Below are 26,517 nucleotides of genomic sequence, written 5' to 3' on the forward strand. Positions count from 1 at the left end.
CCAAGAACAAACATGTGATATATTCCAGCTTACTAGCCCTTAGGTGTGGTAACTGCATTAGTTTTCCTTTTTTAGGTTATGCACATTTTCTGCAAGTACAGAAATATCCTTGTTAAAAGAAATGCGGTGCCCATGTCCCCTCATCTTTGCTCATACAGTATATCAACATATGAGATCAGCTTTCCAAGCTATCGCCTGTCAACCACAAATTAACTCCCCTCTATGTAATGGAGACGGGGGGAAGCAAAGGCATTAGTAGTCCAAATCAGGAGAACAGCTTAGACTGATACTGCTGCTCCTCCACAGATGCAGTAGAGTGAGAAAGTGCTTAACTGGCAGGTTCACTAGCTGAACAAAAGCCTAAATAAAGAAAACAAGTGCAGTCACCATATGTAAGGACTGGCAAGCTGCAATATATTACATTTGTGTTTTTGGTTTTAGACACACTTTAAAGTAATTCTGTCATGTGACAAATACAGGGGCTGCCATTGCTGACTACTTTTTGAAATTCTTGTTACCTGGCTATCATGCCAATACATTGGCTTTAATACCATTTAAGTAATTGACCTGAAGCAAGTAAACAGATCAGGAAGGTTAGAGCCAAGTCAGAAGTCCATATTGGCATACTTATGCTGCGTCAGGGATAATGGCTATTAAAGTAAGAAAGTCAGCATGGCATCCAGGCAGCTAGCAGAAGGAGAGGTCATCAATGGAAGCTTTCATGTGTCCTCATAAAAGGTTTGCTTTAAAGGCTAGAGTCCTACAGTCAGTAAATGATGCCCAGCCGTGCATACACAATCAAGGTGGTAAGCGATCAGCCTTGCAAACAGGATACAGATGGTGAACAATCATTCTTACAAATCTTCTCTGCACCAATATTTGAGCTCACTTGCTGTGGCTCAAGGGCCGTGCGATAAATACCAAAGGGCTGTGTGTTGGGTACCAAGGCCCTAAACAGCTAAATGTACACTGGCTGGAGCATGTAAAAAATGATCATCAGAAATGACAATATCGGAATGTGCTCGCAAGTCAACGGAGAGTCCATTGACTTGCGAGCGTACCTTCCGATTTCCTTCTGTTCCGTTGGGTCACTTTTCTTCTCTTTTTTTATAAAATTGTTTGGGCAATCTTTATGTGAAGTGACAGGCCCTGAGTACACATACTTAACTGTATTGCCTTGCATTGCATTAGAAGCATGCCTTTTTGACATGCTGCAAAAAAGTAAAGCATGCTCTACTTTTTTTCAGGTCGCTGCAGCACAGCGCAGCAGTGTGAATTGGCCCTATTCACACCAATTCATTTATCAGTGCCCTTGTATTAGCATCTGTTAAGAAATGGATGCTAATGCAATGCAACGGGTATGGTGTGTATGGTGCCCTAATGGTTTAGAATATGTTAGTCAAATTGAAAATCTGTGGCAAGGCTAAAATATTATTGTTTCCCAATCATACTAATCCCTAATGAAGGGATGAAGGTGAATACCTATGCAACCAAGAAATTACTGTTTTTTTGTTTGTTTGTTGTGTCACAATTAAAAATATTAAATATCTTCAAAATGTAAAAGCACGGGGTGTAAATTAAACAAGACAAATACAGATTAAACCAGTCAACAATCGTTGTACATTAGGGAACGCGTGGTGCTGATAGGTTTAGTTCTTTGGGTCAATGACCTGATGGCTGGCAGGCCGCTAGCACTTTCAGAAAGAAGTGAACAACAGAAATTGGCACATTTCTCTCAACAGGGTTTCCTTTTAATAGTGATTTATTATTTATTTTCCTTATTTATTCACTACGATTAAAACTATAGCAAAAACACTTGAAACAAATATTTTTAATCAGGTAAATATAAAAATACTGCATATAAGCATTGTGTAGTCTTTTATCTGAACAAGCAAGCCTTTTCCAGCACCTTTTCCAGGGTTTAGTTGTGGTCGAACCAGCTGTGGGTGCTCAGGCCCAGCCAGAGACATCTCCCTAGAACCACATAATACCAAGAAAGGACAGACCGCACCACCACTACTTACTTTTTAGTAGCTCTTTATTATTCCATGAGCGTCAACATCCCACCAGACACAGACTACCCTTCTGACATGTTTTGCAATAAAGAAGAAGTATGTTATGTGTTATAAAACATATAATTCATCTATTACGTGCTTTGATTGTACTTTCATATGATGTAATAATTATGTTTTCTATTTTTGTACCCTAACTTTGTAAGGGCAAGTGTTGGCACACCTAGAAGACTGTGGGGATTATTTTTAATCTGGCATATATATGAATTTTAAATTTTCTGAGTGGCAATTAATAAAAATATTCTCATATATTTATAACATATTTTTGATTAATGTTTAAAAAAAAAATATTTTTGTGACTATTCATTTTTGTTTATGTAGGATGACACCGAAAGCTTTCAATTTTATATCTCCTTTTCTTAATTTTTACGAAGTCAGGGTAGTTCTGTGTATCTGGTGGCCAATTTATTTCTTCTATACTGTTTCACCATTAACCTCTACTCTGGGATATTTTTGTTTCCCCTCTTACCCTCCTCTACCCCCACTAGCTTACACCGCAAAGATTTTGTTCTTACCTGGTAAAGCCCCTTCGTCCTCTGTCTGAGTCCTTCTCCACCATCATTTCCAAGTGTGGTGGATCACTAATCCAGTGCTGCAGATGGGCCCAAGTCCTGCAATCCCCTACTGCCCCTTACATGGCAGCACCAATAGGAAATATACATGTCAATCAAGCAGTGATGTGGACACCTGAAAAAGGACCCTGCAGGAAGTGAACAAAGGAAGAGAGAAGACTCTGGACATCAAGTCATTGTGGCTTTAGGTAAGTAAAAAGGGCATTTCGATTATTTTACACTTCTAACCCTTTCGTTCCCTCTTCTCTACAGTATATGCCAGCTCCATTCTATCTATGGTCTGAGCTGTGCATTAACCCCTTCACCTCTGTTATCCTGTGCGTCTGTACTTTAACCCCTTCATCTCCATCCTCCCACTGTATGTGACTTGTACATAAACCCCTTCACCTCTGCCTCCCGCTGACCTGTACCTTTAATGCATCTAGTGCATAACTACCACCCCCCCTCAATACTGGCACGTTTTTTTCATTTGCAAAAAATTCCACCAAAATATCAGATCACTTTCGTTCTGTCCGGGCATTTTCATTTGCTATATTTTGGTCTTTTTTTCCTTTTTATGACTAAAAATAAAAAGGTTATTAAATACCACCAATATAAAGCTTTATTTGTCTCAATACAAATGGTACAAAATGAATTTGGGTACTCTGCTGAGTGACAGAGCATAGCTCAGTCAAACTTTCACAGCACTGAAAACTGAAGTAATGAAGGGGGAGAACTCTGAGAAATATAAAAATTACCCTTGAAGCGGGGCTACACCTGCATTGCAAGGGTTAAGTGCTCATTTGGTCTAGGGGGCTCATATAAAGCAGTCTTACTCTCCTGAGCCTTAGTCACACAATGGTCAGCGTTTACCTCTTTCCACCTTCAATCTACTAGATTGTTAGCTCTCACGAGCAGGACCCTCCTACCTTCTGTACTGAAATTGCATTATTAATTGTATTGTCTCCCTCAGTTTTGTAAAGCGCTGCGCAAACTGTTGGCGCTATATAAATCCTCTATAATAATAATAATAATAATGATAATAATAATAATAATCTGGCTGGTGTCCCTCGGTGTTCTCATGTCTAATGCAAATCAGTGAATCTGCATAAGACGTGATGTCCTTAGACTGCCGGAGCCCGGGGAAGAAGAGGCTTTCTGGACCGGTCTAGAAGCCCAGAGGGAGCTGGTGGGACTGAGGATCAGGTAAGTAGATCCTCTTTATTTGAGTCCCCAGACAAAACAAGCACTTAACCATAAATATTGAAGTGGTTAAAAAGCACTGATTCTGGCTCCCCGGCTCATATGCGATAAAAGGTGTTTTCTAGTACGTGTGGAATCCCAGAAGTCTCCTCTCCTGTTTCTGTAGCTCAGGCAGATGTTCAGCTGATTGACCATCCTCAAACCTAAGATGCACTTGTGCCAAGCATTCTGTTTTTGATCTAATGGCTGCACTGTTCACTGACACGCCGGCTCACTGCTCTTCAGAACTGGTATCACTGCCTGAAATTGTCCGTCCACAATTCAGCATTTAAGAGACACTAAATGCATGGCATGCACTTCTCTGAAGAGCGGACAGAATATGTAAAATTACAGGGATTAATGCTGGGCTAAGGGGGTTAGTGAAACAAAAATACTCCAAAATCAATCGAAAATCACAATTATTATAATGCGGTGCTCCACAGCTGTCGTACAGTAATTATCACGTTTTGCATATTTAGAAGGGAGAAGCAGGCTCAGTTAGAGTGGTTAACCCTCCACCGTCTTCCCGGTGGAAAGAGCATGCTGCTGGATCCAATTGTGTTCTGTGATTAGCTGAGCGCTGCTAAAAGGCAATATTATTCGGGAAAAACATGTATGTGTATTGTACACAACCTTATCGATGTGCTTTATTGTGTGAAAATCCTTCTTTCTATGTATAGATTGCAGTTATATATTTACATTAGACATGTAAACTTCAATTCGTTCCGAATAGATATTCGTATGAATTTCGTTAAATTCGGACATTCGGATGCATACCAATTTCCAAATTCTATCGCATCTGAATGCGAACGAATCCGAATGCATGTTTAACAGAAATTTGAATCCATCTGAATTTCATTCAAAACAAAACTAAATCGCACACGTGACTGTTCTCTGGCCAATCAGATGGTTTTTTCTTTGGCTGTTGGGGGTTTCATTACAGACGCAAAAACAAAAATTTAGACGGATCTGAAATCTGAATAACAAACTGGATCACATTTCGGATGTGCAATTCAAAAAATGAAAGAAATAAAAATCGAAATGGATCCAAAACAAAACGAAACACATTTTTGCAGGGTTACATGTCTAATGTACATGGGGCAGACATATTTGCAGTTATGTATTACACATATAAGTGTAGCTTTGCAGGTTTGCAGTGTTACATACTAAGGGTTAATTTACTGAAGCAAGAAAGACTGTAAAACAAAATGTTTTCAAGTTATTTCAAATGCTGGTTAAATCATTTACAATGGATGCTGCTCCTTGATGTTTCAAAGTTTTAGTTTCTTGCAGAATCGGTTGGACCGCTTAGTACGTGCCCTGATATTCTGTTTTAGGGTGGCTCCTTTCCCTTGCAGGGTCCTATGGAGCCACCCTTGTGTGTGCTACTACACTGTGTGTATCTCCACTAACACACAGGCACAGGATTTACATTTACACCGCTGGACAAAGTGATCGATGCTGGATTTACTTTGCAATACATTTTTTTGTTTTTTTAATAAAGGAATTGTTAAAAATTGTGTTTTTTTGGTGAATGAGTAGGGGTAACATTTACCCTTTAATCATTCACCTGGGGGGGCAGCATCTGGTTGCCCCCTTTATTAAAGGGAGTGCCCAGATTCCTATAAGCCCCCCTGCCCACAGACCCCCGCAACCACTGGTACAGGGTTGTGGGGAAAAGGCCCTTGTCCTTGTAAACATGGAGACCCTACCCCATGTTGAGGGCAAGTGGCCTCATATGGTGCAGGGAGGAAGAGGGCCTGCATGCTCGTCTTCCCCCTTTCCTGCTCTGCCGAGCCACTGCTTGGATCAAGGGTCTGGTAAAGGATTTTAGGGGGGACCACACACTTTTTTTGGCATTTAGTCCCCCTTAAAATCTTTAAAACATTTGTATTTTATTTTAACCATGAACAATTCAGATGCATCTAAATTTTAATTACTGCAAAATTTGGATCATTTTGCACTCAGTATTTGTGTCATTTGGAAATTCGGATGCATGTGGTTCTGCATTATATGTGAGGATATAGAGAGCTCCCCCATGTTCCACAGATGAAACAGGAGCAAAGGAGAGTGCTCTTTGCCAGGTGAGAGTGGAATAAGGTAAGTACCAGGGAAAGGCAACTTCAGCACTCCAGCTGTGGTGAAACTTCAATTCCCAACCTGTCTCTGTCTCGGGGAACCATGCCTGTGGCTTTCTGAGTCTTGCAATGTCTCGTGGGATTTGTAGTTTCACCTCAACTGGAGTGCAAGTTTGCCTACCATTGCCTTAGAATATACATGCTGTTACTAGACTCTATTATATGGACGGGGTCTATCAGATGATAGAAGTTCCGCTTTAGGCATCTTTTTTGTGGGAAACGAAACATTTTCTGGATAGCGACCGAGTTGCTATAATGAATCATTGTATGCAGGTGGGGAGTACCTACTTCACTGGTTCCATGGCTTTCCAAAATTAACTGAGTAGACATTTAGAGTCTAGATAAGACATGAGTAGTTACCGCTCCCATTATTGTGTTCTTACAGGTTCCTTTCAAAGATATAGAAATTATACCCAGGAAAGAATCACAGACCAATCCAAAAAAGATAACCTCCGACCCAAGAATTCTACAAGTACCAGAAAGATTTCCTTTGATGCATACCAGATGGAATCATGCCACACATCTGCATCGATCAGTCAGTATTTTATTACTTGTCTGTTTAACACTTGCCCTGAAAGTGGAATGTCATCAAACCTCTGGGATGTCAGGAAAAAAATGTAATACTTTATTCTTGACAAGATCTGAGGAAGACAAAGCATATGCTGAAAGCTGACTTAGAATGAAATGCTTAATCTTGACCAATCATATTGTCTTCAGTGTGGGGAGCAAAGGCCCCCATAGACGGCTCGAATTTAATCTAATTCCTGCAGAATCAGCTGAGATTTTGAGATTTGGGTGGTCCTGCAAATACCACCCAGCTTGAAAATTTTAAATTTACAAATTGATTTAGCTAGGTGAAAAATCTTTAGCTGAACAGTAACTTCATCCTATCAGATGCTGTCATTGCTACTGCGGCGTCCTGAATGCAATTGCCTGCAGAAGAGATTCTTCCATCCAGGCTGAGGATAGATGAATCGTTCGATTTTCTCTCGTTTAGGTCTCAGATTGAATGTCCTTCTGCTGTGCTTCACAGATGCTTACTAGATGGAATGTTGGTTTCTACCAGCCCACATTAACCTAATCTGACAGGCTGTGCTTTGCTATTGTTCCCACAAGCCATACTCCATAGAAGTCATGGTTTCCAGACATGGCGCTAATAATGGCAAACTAGCCAGTATCAATGAAATGTAATCTGGAACCAATGGACCTGAAATATTGGGCTGTATCTGTGCTGCAAACCAGAGAATCTAGATACACAATTGATCATTTGGCCAATAATTTGTGTTGCTCAGCATACTATCTTTATATGAAGAGTAAACCCCTTAATTTTAGCATTTCTAATAGAAAAGATGACAGTTAAATACCTCCTGTTTTACGAAGGCGTTAGTGGGGCTCTTCGGGAGGTAAAAGACCACTGTTCAAAAGACCACAGTGCAATATAAACAGACAGTTTTTCACCAAGTGGTTTTTCAGATAGACATTAGAAAGTTTTGAATTGCTCAAGGTTGAGATATGCTACCTGATAAAAGCAGGCAATGTTACACATTTGTGTATAGTTGCCAAACACATACAAGAGTTACCTGGAGAGCAGTAAAAGGTACTTTCGAGCACTGGAACTGATTCTTATCACATACATAAAAATTGAAGGCATGTTTAAAAGGTATCTGGTTGACCATGTACAAACTATTCCATTTATTGTGGGAAAAAATGCATTCTCCTTACACTGAATGTGTACTGCATTGGACCTGTGGTTGAGTTGTGGGGGAGATTGTGGTATGTCACATGGCCAAAGATATACAATAACCACTAGTCCATGCAACAGCTCCTCAAAGCTCTGCAGAACAGCCTCATGTGGAAAGTCCAAGGTATCATACAGGGCAAGACATCTTGTGGACCTCCTTGTTTCTGGCACAAACAATATCTTTATAACATTATAACTAAAACATTTTTTGTATTGGATAGGGTATGGAAGGGTTAGAATTAGAAACCCTATCAAGTGTTTATTAGTGCCTTTGTCCTTGTAGAAGAGATTCAGCCCCCATGTCTTGGAGACCAGTGTACCTAGGAATACAAACAAGGGAGAATCCAATATGTTAAGTTGCCATTGGAACAGGAAGTGGGGGACAGGCTTCAGATGGGGACATTCATCTTGTTGACAACTACGTTAGAGAGGATTTCCCTTACTTGCTGGAATTTTCCCTCACCACCTGTTGTAGGAAGCAAAGGAAATCTGCTCAATGGTGACACAAGTGTAAGGTAAAACAAACCAGTGTTTTCCCTGGTTCCTTTCTCTATCCAAAACTAAAGGCAAAACGTTTTGGATCCAGATATACATTAAAGAGAAAGGTTCCCACCCATCTTTGATGACTTCAGCCACCCTGAATACTACTATATAGTACACACAAAATGTTGTAATAAGAATTAACAAATGCAATAACTACATATAATTGTGAATACATAAATTAAAAATGCAGGTCAAGAGAAAGATAGATATAGATATATAGAGATAACATTTGTAAAACCTAAAACAAGAGCAATAATCTCAGGCTACATTAACATTCCCCAAAACCAGACATAGCTACCTCTTCTCACAATTTCATTTTGCTGTATTACTATATCAATGGTGTTTACATTGGTGGTTGGCTGACCTCCAACGTTACTCATTTCTTACCAATTTCTCAGTATCCTTTAACAACATGCATACTCGAGAGTTCAATATTGTGCTATGTGTCTAAATAGTATGTCAGGTTCTATTTTGGAACTCTGCAATACAATACCCTGTATACAGAGGTATTTCAGCTAAACAATCTTGGGTTACACTGCTGGAAGATGTTATAGAGATTACCTAAAATGAAATACTGAGCTCTCCCATTTATCTTTCCACAATGTGTCTTGATTCCAAGAAAGTACATTTACACTCCCTTAATGTCACATAAAAAGAAAACTCTTAGCAATATAGACCTCGTTTACTTTAACAAGATGAAAAGCTTTATACATTGTAAGGTATATGTGTGGCTCAGTGCTACAAATATATACATATATACATTAGTTAAGTCAGCTGGAGAAAATAAATGTCTCGCTGAAAATACATTGATTTAACAGCATTTGAAATGCCTGCTAAGTGCCGTCCATGGTGACTTTTTGGTGGCACTGCCTTCTATGGCATCACAGTGGGTGGGAATTGGTAAACCACATTAAAATGATAATAAGGAGGTCTGCGTGTGCAGGAGAAGACTGGCAAGAGGGAAGAGGATAGATGTTTAGAACATAAGGGACTTTCTGAGGGGATCAGAAGAGCTCCTGCACATAGTTAGCACTTCATTATATATGGTTCTTAAACAACTTTTACTGGTCTTATAATGGACCAGTAAGGATCAATTCTATTTGATTTGTTGTAGGTTTACATGTTTTTTTTTAACCCTCTTATGTTATGCTTATTTTTCTGCTATTTATATAAAATCTCTGTTTGACACAGGGTGCACCCATGACGCAGGATTTACAAAGTATTTGTTTTCTTAAGAGAGAACACAGCTGTTTGCTTTCTGGCTCCCCCTCTCTGACTGAAACTTCTTACAGAGCCATCTGTACCCAACATGATGGGGAGAGGGATTAGTCACTGTTCTGATTCATTCATAATATGTCTTCACTACTCCATCTGTCAATTCAGACCTTGTGAAAATCCTGGGCAGACTTTTTGAAAGGTGTACAGGTCTGAGCAAGCCCTCCCTGCTGTCTGCCTACATATGATAGTGCTTCAGATACTGAACTTTCAATTCTGGAAGGCAGAGGAGAGACTCGTGTTTCTCATAGCCAGAAGTATTAGTTTTTTTTGGGGGAGGCTGAAGCAAGGGAATGGCATGATAAGAGATCGGAGACCACAATTTGCATTAAAATCAGAAGTTTTAGTTGCACATCTTACGTAAATATGTGGAAGCCACACTGCCTAGTCAAGGCTCCTTTGTGTAGTGTGATCCTAACTCTAATCTATTACTGTAAAATATATAGTAATTGATAAATTGCGTGCAGGTACACCAGGAGGTAGTCCATTCCTCCTTTAATCATAGGGACACACCAGAAGCCCAGCACATCACAATGTTAGCTGAAGCGCCCAGTTCAAGCAAGCTAAAAAAAAAGGGCAACCGCACAAATCAATTTATTACTAGCTTTTAAGGTAAGGTGCACATGGAAGGACTTTCCACAGTATAAACACATATTTTTTTTTGTTGAAGCACTGTGGCTTCCACATATTTTGCAAAGAATGTGCCATTACAGCCTCGATTTTTATTGCAAATTGTTAGACAGTGTAATTTGTTTTGCAGACTTGCTGGTAAGTGTGCTGGGAAATGTTTGTGTTTTGCACTGTGGTAAGCCCTTGGCATCTTACTTTAAAAGCTAGTTATAAATTGATTTGTGTGGGTGCCATTTTTATTAACATAAACGCAGGCACCCTATTGGTGCCTTCAATCAAACTGTTGTGTGACAGGAAAGTGCAAAGAAAATTTGTTTGACTTAAAGTGAACCTGAACTCAAATATTGAAGATTTGGTATGTTACAGGGAACATCTAGAAATGATAATTGCGCCACAGCAGTGCCCTGAAAAGTCTGCCCTTTGTCTGAAATTCCATCTAAAAAGTAGAAGTGCATAGGCCTCATATCTGTATATCTGCAGGGTTGCCTCTGAATGCTAGTCTCAGTAGGTTGAGAGTGAGATTTGATGATGTCACTACTGTGCTGCTCACTGTTTTCCTTGCTGGAGGTTCTGACATGAGGGAGCAAAGCCCTGCCTCTAGAAAGATTTCTGCCTCCACATGGAGATAAAGTTCAGAACAAGAAATGACAAGTCAGTAAAAGGGAAAGATCAGCTTCAGGGAGACCTAAGGAAATACTGGTGATTAGTTATGTGCCCTCTGTCTATTTTTTCTTAGCACAGCTTCCAGGGTTTAGTTCCTTTTTACAAAATAAACCCCAAAATGCTTATTTGGTGGGACTCTCATAAGATTGTATAATACCGGCAGATGTCTTAAATGAGCATAGATGGTTCCTTCACCACTCATGCATTGAATTGTAAAACCTGGGTAAAGGTTGCTATCCGTTCTATCGGTGAATAGAACTTTGCAACAAAAGCCATGTTCCATGTCCAGTGGCATTGCACATGCAACCCTGCCTTAAATGGATACAACAAACTGAAGCCTTCGATTCATACTGGAACCTCTAACAATTCTTGATTCGCAGTTGGATTATAATAGATTCTTAAATCGACCAATAACCTGCTCACTTGCCTGTACTGTTAGAAAAATCATCAGCATGGTCAAGTGATATTTCACTGATCCCATGTGTGGATTTGGCTTCTATTCTTGCCCTGTTACCGGATACTGTCTTATTTTCTGATCTATTTACTTATGGAAACAGTGAAACATGCGTCTGTCAAACAACAAGATGATTGTTAGAACAGCAGATGGGAAAGGAACGACATTCATGTCACCAGGACAATTTATTGGGGTATCGGGTTTTGCAGTGCTTAAGCATGACATCTTATTAAAGAGTCATAACATTCCCTGACTGTGTAGAGCAACAAGACTAATATAAAACAATAACATATGGAGGGAATAGATTTCTACTACTTGTACAGAGTAAAGAAATGGGTTTGCTTCAACTAAGCGGTTGGTAAACCTCTGATATATTTCGGTTCATCTTGGGTGATGACTAGTAGCGAGATGCAGCGAAAACAAAAACTGTTACATCTTAACTGGTAGACTTACACGGCATAAAGATCTATGGCCACAGCTGAAATTATGATTTATGATTTCACATATGAGTAATAGTGGTCACATGAGACCTGGGTGTGGAACTACACCGCGGCTAACTAAAGTGAAAAGACTTAAAGTAAATTATTAAAGTGTGGATTCTGGAACTGTGGATTCTGGAACTGTGGATTCTGGAACTGCTCTGCTTAGATTATTGTCCAGGTCGGGGGGAGATAAAGTCTAGGGGACTGTCTGTCATGAATCGAGATCCAACAAATATACATTGCCCAGCAAATTATTTCTTTACATCTTTGTTTCAGAGCAGCTGGCTCCATCTCTCTCAGCTCAACTTCCCTGAACTTCCTGTCCAGTATAAGGTCAGAAGAGATGGATCAGTTTTCAGCAGCTGTCCATCTACTAGCTTGGAGAAAGGAGGAGGAAGGAAGGGGGAGGTGGAATAAGGAGAGGGGAGCAGAGGAATGTCTTGCCTTGCTTTGCCTCTGTGTTAGTGGAGACACACACAGTTTACTAGCACACACAAGGGTGGCTCCATAGGACTCTTCAAGGGAAACAAGCCACCCTAAAACAGGATATCGGGGTCAGTGCTCAGGGGACCAGCTGGTTCTGCAGAAAACTAAAACTTTTAAATATTAAGAAGTAGCATCTATTGTAAGAGATTTAATTAGCATCTGAAATAGCTTAAAACATTTTGGCTTTAATATCACTTTAAATACAGTAAATGCCTGAGGAAAGTCCATTGTTAAAACTTTATCAACAGCTGTCTTTGTTTCTCTATCGAAAAAATCCCTAAAAGAGCCTGGCCTATCAGTGTTAAAAATGGAACGTTGGCGTACATATATAGACAGAGAGAAGAGCAGCATAAAAAGTGACATTAGCTGCCCATTGTGTATTCAACTTCATCTGAGGTATTCATCTTCCACACATTGAGGGAAAACATTTCAGAAATGGGGCATGGGGCTGGGCTGGGTGTCCTGAACCTCTGACCTCTGCTCTGCAAATATTTAGGAACCCACACTATGCAGGCAAAACCCTTGTTCAGTTTCACTGGGACACCATTTGCTCTAAATTTCAGCTGTCCACCATATTTCATCCTTTGCTTCCTGGGTACGAGGATGAGCACGGAATCCCACGCTGGCCCAGAGTGGATTTGAACAGCAGAGAAATCCTCATCATGATACATCTGCTATTATCGATAATGACTTATGTACCATGAGGGATTAAGTTCAGATACAGTTGTACTGAGTATGTGAATGTGACTCTGAAGCTTGGGCAGCTTGTGGGTCTTTGCTTTGACTATCAATGAGGAAATCTGAAACTAAGCCTCAGTTTACAGACTGAGATGTATCTGGGTGTCATTTTTCTTTGGCATGCTGCCTCCGTTTACGAATTGATAGACATAATAATAATGATCATAAAATAACTGTGGAGCGGGTTTGTACTGTACGGTCTCTTCCTAAACACTGAATTCTAAAAGCATCACATTCTTTCACTGTACATTAGTGCACCGTGCATGTGATGATTCATTAGGCAGAATTCCCAAGTCCTGACCCGCAGCTTCTTTCAATGTACCCCAAAAGTCAACAATCTGGATTCGTGTCCTTCACACAGAGGCAACAATAGATGCTTTATAACAATTATCTAAATGATTTTATCTAGCAACACAATTAAATAAATTGTACAGTCACTAAAATCGTGCGGGAGGGTATTGCTCTAAAGAAACCTTGGCTACAGTGCATTCACAGCTCAGAAGGCTGTAAACAAAACCTTGGGTATAGCTCATTCATAGCTCCGAAGGCTATGGATAAAATATTGTCTACAGCACGTTTGCAACTCAGAAGGTTAGAGTAACACAAAACTCATGAGTTAAATCTTTAAAATGCATTATAGTACCTTAACTATTAACAAAAATGTAGCCTATGTGTGTATCACTCAGCTGTAAATACTAGGTTATTCATCTCGGAATTGCTGCTGACACACTGTCCTTCCTTCTGGAGGGGGGCTACTTTTGTTCCCCATGGTCCCTGTGTGTGTTGTAAAGTAGTAGACTATAATCTCATGTTTAGTTAAGTAATTTGTATTGAAATTGTAGACCATCACAGGAGTGAGCTTGGAGTGGTGGCTGCTTTACAACACACACAGGGACCATGGGGAACAAAGGTAGCCACCCTCCAGATTAGGGATGTCCCGATGCCACTTTTTTAAGACCAAGTACAAGTACTGGTCCTCATGTACTTGCCGATACCAATTACCGATACTTTTTCTATGGGGCCCTGTGATTTCTAGTTACGCCCCTGATAACACGTTTAGGTTAATCATGATCCATAGTATAGTACTATCTGATTGGACAACACATTTTATAGGAACTCTCTAGCAGAATCTAGCAGTTCGGTGGCTCAGAAGTATTGCCTTTAAGTTTATTGTATTAACAAGCTTTCCTAGTTCAGACAGTATTTGTAAAAGGTTGACAGAGGTGCTATGGCAGTATAGTAATTCATAATGTGTGTATGAAATGCAATCATAGTATATGGCAATAAAACTTTAACATTTTAACCACTTCAAGACCAGGTGTTTAGACCCCCTTCCTGGCCAGGCCATTTTTCAGTATTCAGCGCTGCGGTACTTTGACTGACGTTTATTCCGTCATGCAACGCTGTACTGAAATTAATTTTACACCATTTTTTGGGGACAGATATAGCTTTATTTTGGTGGTATTTAAACACCACTGGGGTTTTTATTTTTTATTATAAGGGGCATTTTGACAAGTACAATGGAAGGACAGTGTCAGCGCCAATACAGCCGAGTGATACACAAATAAGATACATTTTTCTTAATGGTTAAGGTACTTGAATGCATTTTTTAAGATTTAACTCCTGAGTTTGGTGTCACTTTAAAGATAGAACCTTGGCTACAGCTCAGTCACAGCTCAGGAAGCGGCAGACAAAACATTGGCTACAGCGCATTTACAGCTTAGAACAGGGGTGGCAAACACAAGGCCCGCGGGCCGAATCCAAGGTCAAGTATAGAACCATGGCTACAGAACATTCACAGCTCAGAAGGATGTAGAAAGAACCTTGGTTTCAGGTCTTTCACACCTCAGAAATGTATAGATAATACGTTGGCTACAGCTCAGAGGTCTATAGCTAAAAACTTTGGCTATAGCTCATTCACAGCTCAGAAGGTTTTAGATAGAACCTATAGCTCATTTACAGCTCAGGAGGATATAGAATAATACACCCTGCCCTACACATAAAAAAAAACTACCCCTGCACATATAAAATAATACACCCCCCCCCACACATAAAACAAAACTACCCCTGCACATATAAAATAGTACACTTCCCCCATACACATAAAAAAATACACCCCCACATATAAAATAATAACCCTCCCCCCGCACACCCACATATAAAATAAAATAAAGAGCCCCCTCTCCTGCTTACCTTTTTGCAGGGAGAGGCGAGGAGGCACAATCCCTGGTGATCCAGTGGTGATTAGTAAGGTTTGCTGCAGACCTTACTAATCCATCATTTTGGACAAAGTTCAGAACTGAGCTCCAGCCGGAAGGATCTCAGTGCTGGAGCTGACAGGAGCAGCTCTGCAGTCTGCATTCGACAGACATGCAGACCATGTAGCTAGCTGCTCCCGCAAGTCAGGTACGCGGCCCATGATGGCGTACCTGACTTGTCAGCTGGCTGCGTGCCACATAGTACCTGCTCGCGGGCAGAAATTGGCCCTCGGGCTGGTACTTTGAGACTGGTGCTATAGCTGAAACCCTGGCTACAGCTCATTTACAGCTCAGAAGGCCATAGATTAAACCTTGGCTACAGCTCATTCACAGCTCAGAAGGCCATAGATAAAAACTTGGCTACAGCTCATTTACAGCTCAGAAGGCCATAGATAAAACCTTGGCTACAGCTCATTCACAGCTCAGAAGGCCATAGATAAAACCTTGGCTACATAACATTCACAGCTCAGAAGGCCATAGATAAAATCTTGGGTACATAACATTCACAGCTGAGAAGGCCATATATAAAACCATGGCTACACAACATTCACAGCTGAGAAGGCCATAGATAAAACCTTGCCTACAGCTCATTCACAGCTCAGGAGGCCATAGATAAAACCTTGGCTACAGCTCATTCACAGCTGAGAAGGCCATAGATAAAACCATGGCTACAGCTCATTCACAGCTGAGAAAGCCATAGATAAAACCTTGGCTACAGCTTATTTACAGCTCAGATAGTTATAGACAAAACATTGGCTACAGTTTATTTACAGCTCAGAAGGCTACAGACAAAACTTTAGCTACAGATTATTTACACCTTAGCAACACCTTAGCAACAGCTCATCCTTAGTTAATACGTCTTCAGAAAATATTACATAATCCATTGTCCATCCAGGGTAAGCTTCTACGTCTTAGACTGAGATGCTGGCTCACACAATCATTTAAATTCTGTTGGCTGTGTTAGCAAATGTCTGACACAGATCAGTCCATGCTGCAGCCTTTCACCTTGTGACTTGCTGCAAAGTTACAATGTTTCAGTCTGATTCCTGGGGGAGAGGAGACAAAGTCACTTACCTGGAGCCCAAGAACCACACATTCCAATTTGGTGCCTAAGCATGTCTTAGTGACCTGTAGGTTTTTTTTTTTAGTATCTTATGCTACCTCTGCCTGATGTTACACATTATCAATTGATTGTGTAATATTTTGTGAAGATAGGTTCACTTTAATATCAAATATTTGCAGTTTAATAAAAACAGGGGTGGGACTTAATAGCAATTGAATGGATCCTTAAACTTTGTACTAAAATACCAATGTCTACCTTATCTGCCTCTATTGAAAAACATGTCAAGATTATAGGTAATATTATATCAAGACCAATACGTAAACTGAATAAATATTTGCAAATTATTTCCTTTTTTGAGAGCAGCAAGATCTGCACATGAAAATGATCTAAGAAATGTATTGAACTCTGGGTAGGAATCAAAATATCCTATTTAAAATGACAAATTTGCTGAGCGGACAATCTGACAGTCGTACGTCTGCTGTACTGGAGTCAGGAACAGCAAGGAGAGGCTGAGAATGCTGGGAATTCTTGGCAGCCACACAGATAGAACAGGGGGAATGTACATAAAGGCTGTATTAGATCAACAGAGGACAGAGGTAAGAGTGTGGGAGAGGCTAAACAGGAAACTGAAAGCCTATCACTAGTAAAACCTGATACCTGACAACATAGGGTAAGCATCTCTATACATAGATACAATACAGAATATATGCCATAAGAAAATGTCGGACATGAAAACTATCTCCGAAGTGGCATCTCATTATACCAAAATATAACCCTTAGCAAGACATGTAACTAAAAGCCTTAGGACCCTGGAACAAAATTATGATCTCCTCTCCCAACATATGACAACCATTGATGGCCCCAAGTAAATCTTGAGTTGCTTTTTTTTAAATTTGTATGGATTCTTCTTTTGCAATAAGCCTACCATGGCTTAGCTACTCATCTACAGAGCATGCAGAAAGTTACTACAGTCAGGCTGTTATAGACCTAAAGTTTTATAGAACATTTTTTTCTCTCTCAAAGGATGTACCCGGGGGTGACACATCTGTTAGGATGAGGCTCTATGTTCGGCAAACTCTTCTTGTATGTGTCCTTGTCTCAGGTAGATTGTTTTTATTTAAAAGGTGGAAACATGCCTCCTACTCCTTCGTTACCCAGATAATCAGGAAACATAGCTTCATAACTGTTCTCATGGCCGTATTTCCTGTCGAGGTGACCGGTCACCCAAGTTGACTGTCTGTGTGCCGGGTGATGGGTCTCCTCAACGTCCCCCACTAGTTTTGCAGCATGTATCTACATGATGTAGAGGACTCCTCCTTCCTGTGTCACTGAAAGAAAACACAGAAACACGGTAACTAGCAAAAAAAAATCTGGCGTACTCTAGAGTGATGGGAGTCTTGATGGGAAATGGGCTATAATGCAGTCTGGCCACTTTAGTCAGTGCTGCTTGGCTGAGCCAGAGATTAAACATTCATTATAGGTTTCATTTAGAAATCTTTACCCAAGGATGAGAATCTATATTCTTTTGGACATATGACTGCAATTTTCAAATCTCACTGAACTCTGAGAATAGCTGTCACTTATTTTGAAGATAAGTATTGTTATCCTGGTGCTTTAGATTTGTGAGTTGAACCTTTTTGGCTATAACCATCGTAAACACAGACTATTCTAGCTGGGGAAAAAAAATCTGTCAGTTAGGTCCAACATAAGCCAAAGTACCCTGTTGTCTGGAGAAGGGTTAGCTTCAGAGCATATATATTTCAGAGGAGGTTAGTCTTGGCCATGTAAACCATTGAAGCTTCTGGCAGTCCACCTAGGCTGTAAGGGATTGCTAACTTAAACAGCAATGAATATTGGTTTCGTACATACTTTTATTATTGTGGTTAAAACTTAAAAAATGTTCCATTTTATTGTCAGGCAGTTATAAAATATTGCATACAGAAAGCATAGGCCAGCATGTGAAGCTCTCAGGTCTCCTTTGTTGTAAAAAGTATGTTACAGGATTCAATAGTCAAGTAAATGAGTTAGAAGAGCAACATCACTTTTTGCTTGACTCCTTCCGAGGTTTCAGAGAAAGCAAGCACCAAGGAAGACTGCTTCTTCTGTGTTCTCTTTTAAAAAAATAGCAAATGAATAAGAATCACCAGCACTCAGTAAAAGATTTCAAATGATAAAGTCCATTTAATCGGACAGATCGTCATACATGTTGCAAAAATTATAACCGACGTTTCAGGCCACGTAGAGACCCTTCATCAGAGCAACAATGTAACACCCATTAGATTGTTGCCCTGATGAAGGGTCTCTATGTGGCCCTGAAACGTCGGTTATAATTATTGCAACATGTATGACGATCTGTCCGATTAAATGGACTTTATCATTTGAAATCTTTTACTGAGTGCTGGTGATTCCTATTCATTTGCTGTTTGATGTGCATGGCACCATCCTTGAGTATAACTACAAGCACCATTATTGTGATTTTGGCTGGAGACGCTGCAAGGAGTGCAGGGTGACATATTGGACTTTTTTTAAAAATAGAGCGCTCTTTAAATCCTTGGACAGAGTTTTCACAGCTGCTACCTGGGGATTGCTAAATATCTGTGACAGGATAATGGGAGCAATAAAAAACTTACAAGAGGAATAGCAAGAGTCATCTAAATAATGAATAATTAATTTAAAACTTTTTAAAGTTTTGGATAGAATAGGGAAGAATTTGAATCCCTATCAAGTTTTTATTGCTGTCTGTGTCTCTGCTAGGGAAATCACTCCCTCCATTTGTCCTGGTGACTTCTGACACTGAGACAGAAAGTGATGGGAAATCCACAATTTTAGACTTCCTATGAGGACATCTGTTTTTGGTGACAACAGTCAAAGAGGGGAATTTCCCTCAGTTTGTGGAGATTTTCTGCTACTTCTTGTTATCTCCAGGGCAGGAAGTGAGAGAAAATCTCCCCAATAAGAGGCAGATAGCAAAAGCTAAAAACTGAAACTAGGTTTTAACCCTTCACTACTTTATTCACAAGTTTTGGCTAAACATTCACCTTAAAGCAAACTAAAGTAGCCTCTCAGTATTAGTGTATGTCATTACAGTGTGCCTTAGGCATTACTTAGCACGCCTTGAGTTATACTGGAATTTGATGAATTAGGATCATTGCTATTAAAATATTGACATCTTTTGATATGTTATCTATATTATGCAGATTACATAGATCCCATTTCACACAGCATTTATGCGCTATGCGTAAAGTTCACTATAAATGATCTAACATTGGAAAAAATATATACAAAAAAATAGTGAAATGAAATCCAATTGGTTGTTACAGGCACCCCTAACAATTTCTGTGAGCCTCTTTCTATACACAAGGCTCAGTGCTGTACAGTTCAAGCCCTGCATGGCTATGTACACAAGCTTCCAGACAGATCTTTGTAAGTGGTATAAATAGCTTGTTGGGGGCGTCCCATGAGTCTGGTCCATTGTTTGATCTTGACACTGGCCATGACTCATAGGAACCGCACATGGCTCAGCCAGTTTTATACATTTTTCTGGGTTAGGTGAATCTTCAGCTTTTTAATCATACATGGTTTTCTGACATATGTCAGACCACACAGACATCAAAAATTGTGGATCCTCAGACAGGAACGCACATGGTTCCTGCCCTGAAGTGGTGTCTCCACTTTCCAGTCTGTGGGTGTTATAAAGATGTTCCTGTAATCAGTTTATTGCAGACACAGCAGTTTAGGCATCTGTAGTATTCATTCCTTGAGGCTGGTAGAAGGTGCAGGACGATCTGAACTATATTCCATTAGTAATATTTAGATTGCCGTCTACAGATCCAACCACGTTGCTATGTTTCTTCAGGCTGACAACTATTAAGAGTTGTACTCTAAATGTACCCATTACATTCTTGAGGAAGGCCAGCAAAACCAGTTTTCTTCATATATTAAAGGAGATCTTCACAGCAGGCCAACAAAAGTCATCAGTAAACTCACATAGCATCTTATTCTATTTACCTCTTGTTTCAGTGTTTTAAAAATGAGCTGTGGGAGTTGCTGTATTGTATAAGTGCAAAACTCCAGGACCATAATCTTGCAGATTCTATATTGAGTGGCAAAGATGAATTTAGGAATGCCTTTTTTGCCCAGATCACAATTTGTGCATATCAGAGCTTGTTCTTGGTTATAATCTTGCCACTAATACTTTTACCTTCATGTAGATGCAGTTGCCACCATATAACCCATACTTGCCAGGGCAGGTGGCAGGTTTTGCCAAGGTTGCTTGGAATTTGATTAACAGTGTAATAGGTACCCATTAGGGTAAACTGCCAATAAAGCATTGTGGTTTATATAAATTGGCTGGCCCAGGTCAATGTCTGGACATTGCTACCATGTGCTCTGCTACTCTTCCTTCATAGACTGACCTCAGGAACTGTACCACTGCTCCTCACAAGCTGTCACCTGTGAATTGTGCACCCAGTCGCATTGCTATGCTTCACATCATTCTTTCAACTGCAGGGGGGAGTTGACCTTCTACCTGAAACATTGCTGCATGGTAATTACATCTATCCACTGGTCACTGGCCACTGAGGCATCATAACTTGTATGGACTCACTCACATTGCTGGAGGAAGTGCTGCTATAGAATATATAATAGGTCGCCTCTCTAGTCTGCTGTTTATGGCCTTTATCATTAAAGGAGAGCTCCAGAACCAACCACATAACAGGGATGTAGTGTAACGTATACATATCTATGAAAAGGTGCTACTATTTGACTACTAAAAGTGTTGTTCTACACTAAAACCTTCATTTTAATTATCTTATTAACTATTTTGAAACACCAGTATAAAGTAATTGTGGAAAAAAAATTGCGGGTTTAACCAATAATTTTAGGCATATAAATTCTTAAGTAGGGGTGTGTCCATTGCCTAAATACATTGTGCTGGAAGGTGTTCCTCTTTCTCATATCAGAAAGTTAGGAGGTATGTTAAATGTGCTTTGGACTACAATCTCATATTTAGTTTACTAATATGTATTGAGATTGTAGTCTATCATGAAAGTGAGCTTGGAGCGCTGGCTACTTTACAACAAACACAGGGACTCCTTCCCCCTTCCCTTCGTTAGCCGACGGAGCCACTTGGGGAAGGGGGGAGGAGTCCGGTGACGTTGATGTCAGTGACGTCATCGGATCTCCGACGGAACTCCCCTAAGCCGGCGGAGAGGTGAGTGTTTTCATTAGCGATCAAAAATTTTTGAATCGATCAAAAAGATTAACGATTAATCGAGAAATTAATCGTTAATTTGCACAGCCCTACCAAGAATAAATTAAAACTTTACAGGAAAAGAAAATCTAAATATATCATACATTAAAGAACCCACTGAGAATTCTCTCTTACCTGGACAATTAGCACATCAACTTAACACTGTTCATTTAACTTGTGCCTTGGAATTTCACTTCCTTAACCCTAGAAATTACATTTTAAAAATGCATTCAAGTACCTTAACTATTGACAAAATTGTGTCTTATTTGTGTATCACTCGACTGTAGATCCTCAAATCATCTCTGAATTGGTGCTGACTTCAAGCTCACTCCTGTGATGGACTACAATCTTAATACAAATGAGTAAACATGAGATTATAGTCCATCACAGGAGTGAGCTTGGAGCGGTGGCTACTTTACAACACACACAGGGACCATGGGGAACAAAAGTAGCCACCCTCCAGAAGGAAGGACAGTGTCAGCACCAATTCAGAGATGATTTGAGGATCTACAGCTGAATAATGCACAAATAAGGTCCAGTTTTATTAATAGTTAAGCTACTTGAATGCTTTTTTGAGATTTAAAATCTTATGGGAATATTGTTGTTAAAGTGCATTGTCTGGCAACAAGGTCTCTAATCCCTATTCTGCTCCATAATTGCTTTATTCTGGGCCAGCAGTCTCTGTGCCAAGGCTATGGAAAACCTTTGAAATAATCATTCAGCACCAAGATCTCTGTTTCATACAGTTATTTTTGTATCCTTTGGTATCCGTGGTGGAGAAGAGTAGGAGCAGTCACTGATGATAATGGTGAATTAATAATTCCTGGTTACCCTTTTCTGCTGCCATAGAGCTCACTTTGGGGCATACACAAAAATGGGTTGCTCCTTTCTCTGATGGCATGTCAACCATTACCATCCTCACCACCTTGATGTGACCGGTGAGCCTACACTTTCCACTGAGTCTTGGATCTTTGCTGATGGCAAAAGGGCCAAAATGTGACAAATGAAAGAGACACTCAAAGTTGGAGGTTTGACCTGAGGCCAAGACCATCTCCCAATAAGAAAATCCATCATTGCAAACCCTTAATCAGTGCCTCAGAACTTCAGCCAGAACTACAGGAAAGGACCATTGCTGATGCTCAGTGCTTGCCCAAACTAAAATATCAAATTAATCAAACCCAATAGAATGCATTGCAGAGCAAACCGCCTTTTAAAAGCCGCAAAATTCATTGCAATTCGGTTTCAAAATAAATAATTGCATTAGTCCAGCGTTAATTAATCTCTAAGTCTGCAAATACTTTGTATGCTGTTTATTTTATTCCTCGTGTGTGTCGTTTATCATTCCATGTGAAACACTTCCGCGGCGAAAAATTGCAGTTTAAAGGCAAGTTTCTTTCATGTGAAATGATTAGCCCTTAAGAAATGCGATGCTAAATTCTTGCGGAGATCAGTGGCTGCTAATAGGGCATGCAATGTCTAATTTCCATCTCGTTTACCTTGGCAGTTTGCTAGAGGATGCTACGTGGTCACCGCAGACCAAAAATGTACAAGAATCCTGGACAGCTCCGTGGTCATTCGATGCAGCACGTCAATAAATCTACTTAATTTATAGAGTCTATCTTTATTTGTGCGGTCTGTTAAGATATGCTTCTAAGTCATTTTTGTACTATATTTTGACTGCATAGACATCTGTATCAACAGAGCCGACAGAGGGGATCTTATAAATCTTCAGTATATATGACCCCTTTCTCCTGTTCTTGAAACTTTTTCAAAAACCTCTCTTTTTTCCCCAGATTATGAAGCTCCATTTAATACTGCGATAGTCTTATTCTCACATCATGGACTTTGTTCTTTGTAAAGGATGAAAATGGAACTCTAGTAGGCAAGTTAAAGAGTGTGTATAGCCACATACCCAACCTTTCAAAAGGTTAGGGAAGGGTTAAACTGGGGCCAGTAATGCAACCGGAAGTCAGAGGAAATATCTGCAAAGTGAAGGGAATTGCCGTCTTATTTGTCGTTGCTAAGTGTCCCCATTGGATTTCCCAACATCAATGATAATGGTCGCCAGGACAAAAAGAGAGTGTGATTCCCCCAGCGGAGCTGCAGGAAGAAATTTCTAAATACAATGTTATAATTAACCTTATATTTAGAAGTTTCTTCTAATTTCTAGATCATTTTTTTCAGCATCTTTACCTGGCCTTCCTTGAGTTGTTCTTAAAGTGCATGTACAGCCACAACGTTTGGATATAATGTAGAAGAGTTATAACCTATGTAAGGTTTTTTATTGCTGTCTATGTCCCTGTGTCACGAACCGCGGCGCCGTCTCGTTGCTAGGAGACGGGCCGGCAGGCTTGCATATTCGGCTCCTCCCTCCAGACGTCTCCCTCGGACTCGTCACACATAGGAGTGAGGGCGTAGCAGCCTGGCCCTTCGGAAGCATCCTGTTGCTAGGAGACGTTCGGGAGGGCCTCTGCTGACTGCTCCGCCCCAACACACCTGCCTACTCATAAAAGCCTGGAAGGCACACTTGCTCAATGTTCTAGCGAGGTAGAACGTTGAGCAATTTCTTAGGGCTCATACCTCTGCTCCATCACATGAACCTTTCACTCCAGCAGCATTAATCCGGACTTCTTCCAGCACAGCAGTGATCCTTCGCCCTGTACTCCTGGAGGGCTCTGAATACCCCAACAAACCGCAAGTACCATCCTGGACCCTGTAATTGTTTACATTGCCTGCAACTCAGTGGGGTTTAAAGAGACACTGCTCTACAAAGGGGGCTTGCTCAGGAGTACTCCTAATTACTGTTTGATAAGCCTGCAATAGTTTTTTGCATTCATGGAGTGAACTACTTTATTTTGAACTACAAATCCCCACAGGCCCCAACTAACCACAATATTGCAAAGAGGGAAGGTTCACTTATTGTTATCTCTGCAATTACAGCCTGTGGTGGCATATGATGTGTTAAGGGTTCCAACCTCACTCAGCCACACTAAAGAGTGTAAGTGTGAACCCCCCACCTGAGCCATCCACAAAGCCTCTCCGCAGCTGAGATCCTCAGCCAAACTCGCTCAATCATTACACCCTGCTGAGGAGAATTACTCTCACTATTTGTCCCAGTGACCATTATCTACGGGAGAAAAAGTGATGGGAAGTTATAAGTTGTCAGGTGATGGTAAATCTTTCAGTGGGCAAGCCTGTTCTGGTGACAACTGTCTAAGACAGGAAGTAAAGGGAAATCTCCCCAATGAGACAATAAAAATAATTACTGTTAGCGAAGCATACAACAAGGATCACCTCACCCAATATGTAATGGCTGGAGGCTGGTGGTGCACAGCAGTACTTCTTCTCCAGTGGATAACAATAAAAGTAAAGACCTCAACCGGAACTTGCTGTCTGTGTGCTGCTATGGAGATGTCTTAGTGATGTAACAGGAAATGAGCGGAACTCTCCCCAATGTGAGGGGAATTCCCATCTTTGACAGTTGCCACCAGAACATTTATTCCCATTGGAAGATTCCCCCTCACCTCTTGTTCTCAGGGCAACTAGAGATTTTCCCCTCACCCTCTGTCATGGTAAGAATGGTCACTAAGACAAATAGAAGAGGAACCCAGACAGCAATCTAACCCCTAACCTAACTCCTCACTAGGGTTGAGCTTTGGGTTCAGCTCAACCATGAGTTTGACTAGAACCCAAGCTGTTTGCTGTTTGTCAAATGGGCGAACATCCCACATAGCGTCATTGGTTGACTGGTGGATGAGCAGCACTGCGTCATTACTTGCTAGGATGCAGGCGGATGCACCATAACAATCAATAACACTGTAGGGCTTCCAACATCTTAGCAACTAATGCTGCTGTGGTGGGCCAACAGCCTCATTGATTGCTAGGATGAAGGCAGGTGTACCATAACAACCAATGATTCTGCGGGGCCACCAGTATCTTAGCAACTAATGCTGCTGTGCAGAACACACAGCGTCCTTGGTTGCTAGGACAAAGGCAGATGCACCATAACGACCAATGATGCTGCGGGGCCACCAGTATCTTAGCAACTAATGCTGCTGTGCAAAGCACACAGCGTCCTTGGTCCCTAGGACAAAGGTGGGTGGACTTTAACAACCAATGATGCTGGCGGGCCACCAGCCTCTTAGCAACTAATGCTGCTGTGCAGAGCACACAGCGCCATTGGTTGCTGGTACACAGGTGGCCCCACGACAATATTGGTTGTTATGGTGTAGCCAACTAGTACTAGCAACCAATGACACTGTGCGGTATAGCTGCCAACGTCTTAGCAACCAATGACATAGGGGACCCTGGGTCTGGTTTGCTTGATGTTCACCGAACCCGGATTTCTGTTCCAGTGAACCGAACATTAAATCAAATAAATAAAAAAACAAAAACATAACAATTGCCTTTGCATACATTTTGTATTCTGTTCAAAATGGAAGAAAAAAGTTTTGACTTGAAATATATTGTAGTACAATGATCCCAGCAGTATTTAAAATGAAATTCATTATTTTGAATGCGACCAAATCTGGATTAAATTGTGGGGTAATTTTTAATGCTTCCCCAGAGAGCCGCCTTTCTTTATTTGTAACGACGCTACTTTTCTTGCCTGGTGACACTGTCCCATGTAGCCCTATTATCGGCCCCTCTGCGCAATGCAGATCGCCGTCATTTTTCAGGGAATATGGTTTTCCAACAGCAGGGGGTGATTGGAACTTTCTTGTCGGAAAGGACTGCAGAGTCAGACGCTGAAACTAATTGTCTGGAAACAGCTCGCTGCCAAAAATGTTCTCGTATTCAGGACTCCGTTGGCGTCTTATCTGCATGGGGGAGCTCCTTGAATAGACAGAACAAAACATATTTTTTTAAACCAAATTAAGTGAAACAATAAACAATGTGAATATTACCCCACACATACAATTAAAAGAAT

The sequence above is a fragment of the Nanorana parkeri genome, unplaced genomic scaffold (assembly GCF_000935625.1).
Source record: "Nanorana parkeri isolate BGI_ZX_2015 unplaced genomic scaffold, ASM93562v1 scaffold106, whole genome shotgun sequence".
NCBI lineage: Eukaryota > Metazoa > Chordata > Amphibia > Anura > Dicroglossidae > Nanorana > Nanorana parkeri.